Here is a 3187-nt window from a genome sequence, read left to right as displayed (position 1 = left end):
TTGCATATATAAACTTTTGCATATATAAAGTTTTTCTAAAATCTAACTTTTGCATATATGAACATATATACACAGAGAACATATACATATATGCACATTTTTATAATAATGAAAAAAATAATAGGAAAGGGCGCCGGCGGCCGGACCGAAGGTGGCGGCGTGTGGTCGGGGCGACGGCGACGGGGTTGGGGAAGGGGCGGCGCGCGCAGCGACGGCGACGGGGTCGGGGAAGGGGCGGCGCGCGCGGCGACGACGACGGGGTCGGGGAACGGGTGGCGCGCGCGGCGACGGCGACGGGGTCGGGGCAGGGGCGGCGCGCGCGGCGACGGCGATGGTGTCGGGGCCGGCAGGGGCGGCGGGCGCGGCGACGGTGTCGGGGCAGTGGCTCGGCGGCGGCGACGGCGAGGTGGACCAGCCTGACGGCGTCGGGGCAGGGCTCGGCGGCGACGGCGACGAGGAGTAGAAGGCGTCCGGGCGAGAAGAAACAGATGGATTTTGGCGAAAACTTCAAAGTGCTGTATATATAGCAAGAGCATTGGTCCCATTTCGTGCTACGACCCGGGACTAATGCCCCCCTTTAGTCCCGGTTGGTGCCACCAACCGGGACCAAAGGCCTCTTTTCAGCAGCCCAAAGGGCGGGAAGCGGCGGCCTTTGGTCCTGGTTGGTGGTGAAGGAAATATGCCCTAGAGGCAATAATAAAGTTATTATTTATTTCCTTATATCATGATAAAAGTTTATTATTTATGCTAGAATTGTATTAACCGGAAACATAATACATGTGTGAATACATAGACAAACAGAGTGTCACTAGTATGCCTCTACTTGACTAGCTCGTTAATCAAAAATGGTTATGTTTCCTAACCATGGACAAAGAGTTGTTATTTGATTAACGGGATCACATCATTAGTTGAATGATCTGATTGACATGGCCCATTCCATTAGCTTAGCACCCGATCGTTTAGTATGTTGCTATTGCTTTCTTCATGACTTATACATGTTCCTATGACTATGAGATTATGCAACTCCCGTTTGCCAGAGGAACACTTTGTGTGCTACCAAACGTCACAACGTAACTGGGTGATTATAAAGGAGCTCTACAGGTGTCTCCAAAGGTACATGTTGGGTTGGCGTATTTCGAGATTAGGATTTGTCACTCCGATTGTCGGAGAGGTATCTCTGGGCCCTCTCGGTAATGCACATCACTTAAGCCTTGCAAGCATTGCAACTAATGAGTTAGTTGCGGGATGATGTATTACAGAACGAGTAAAGAGACTTGCCGGTAACGAGATTGAACTAGGTATAGGATACCGACGATCGAATCTCGGGCAAGTAACATACCGATGACAAAGGGAACAACGTATGTTGTTATGCGGTCTGATCGATAAAAGATCTTCGTAGAATATGTAGGAGCCAATATGAGCATCCAGGTTCCGCTATTGGTTATTGACCGCAGACGTGTCTCGGTCATGTCTACATTGTTCTCAGTTGAGCCAATATAAGCATTTTATGATTATGAAATTTGGCAGATGGATGTCAAAACTGCATTCCTGAATGGATTTCTGGAAGAAGAGTTGTATATGATGCAACCGGAAGGTTTTGTCGATCCAAAGGGAGCTAACAAAGTGTGCAAGCTCCAACGATCCATTTATGGATTGGTGCAAGCCTCTCGGAGTTGGAATAAACGCTTTGATAGTGTGATCAAAGCATTTGGTTTTATACAAACTTTTGGAGAAGCCGGTATTTACAAGGAAGTGAGTGGGAGCTCTGTAGCATTTCTGATATTATATGTGGATGACATATTACTGATTGGAAATGATATAGAATTTCTGGATAGCATAAAGGGATACTTGAATAAGAGTTTTTCAATGAAAGACCTCGGTGAAGCTGCTTACATATTAGGCATAAAGATCTATAGAGATAGATCAAGACGTTTAATTGGACTTTCACAAAGCACATACCTTGACAAGATTTTGAAGAAGTTCAAAATGGATCAAGCAAAGAAAGGGTTCTTGCCTGTGTTACAAGGTGTGAAGTTGAGTCAGACTCAATGCCCGACCACTGCAGAAGATAGAGAGAAAATGAAAGATGTTCCCTATGCTTCAGCCATAGGCTCTATCATGTATGCAATGCTGTGTACCAGACCTGATGTGGCCTTGCTATAAGTCTAGCAGGGAGGTACCAAAGTAATCCAGGAGTGGATCACTGGACAGCGGTCAAGAACATCCTGAAGTACCTGAAAAGGACTAAGGATATGTTTCTCATATATGGAGGTGACAAAGAGCTCATCATAAACGGTTATGTTGATGCAAGCTTTGACACTGATCCGGACGATTCTAAATCGCAAACCGGATACGTGTTTACATTAAACGGTGGAGCTGTCAGTTGGTGCAGTTCTAAACAAAGTGTCGTGGTGGGATCTACGTGTGAAGCGGAATACATAGCTGCTTCGGAAGCAGCAAATGAAGGAGTCTGGATGAAGGAGTTCATATCCGATCTAGGTGTCATACCTAGTGCATCGGGTCCAATGAAAATCTTTTGTGACAATACTGGTGCAATTGCCTTGGCGAAGGAATCCAGATTTCACAAGAGAACCAAGCACATCAAGAGACGCTTTAATTCCATCCGGTATCTAGTCCAGGTGGGAGACATAGAGATTTGCAAGATACATACGGATCTAAATGTTGCAGACCCGTTGAGTAAGCCTCTTCCACGAGCAAAACATGATCAGCACCAAGGCTCCATGGGTGTTAGAATCATTACTGTGTAATCTAGATTATTGACTCTAGTGCAAGTGGGAGACTGAAGGAAATATGCCCTAGAGGCAATAATAAAGTTATTATTTATTTCCTTATATCATGATAAAAGTTTATTATTCATGCTAGAATTGTATTAACCGGAAACATAATACATGTGTGAATACATAGACAAACAGAGTGTCACTAGTATGCCTCTACTTGACTAGCTCGTTAATCAAAGATGGTTATGTTTCCTAACCATGGACAAAGAGTTGTTATTTGATTAACGGGATCACATCATTAGTTGAATGATCTGATTGACATGACCCATTCCATTAGCTTAGCACCCGATCGTTTAGTATGTTGCTATTGCTTTCTTCATGACTTATACATGTTCCTATGACTATGAAATTATGCAACTCCCGTTTTCCAGAGGAACACTTTGTGTGCT

The sequence above is a fragment of the Triticum urartu genome, chromosome 3A (genome assembly GCF_056163025.1).
Source record: "Triticum urartu cultivar PI428250 chromosome 3A, HENAU_Tu73, whole genome shotgun sequence".
NCBI lineage: Eukaryota > Viridiplantae > Streptophyta > Magnoliopsida > Poales > Poaceae > Triticum > Triticum urartu.
This window is presented reverse-complemented; position numbering follows the sequence as displayed.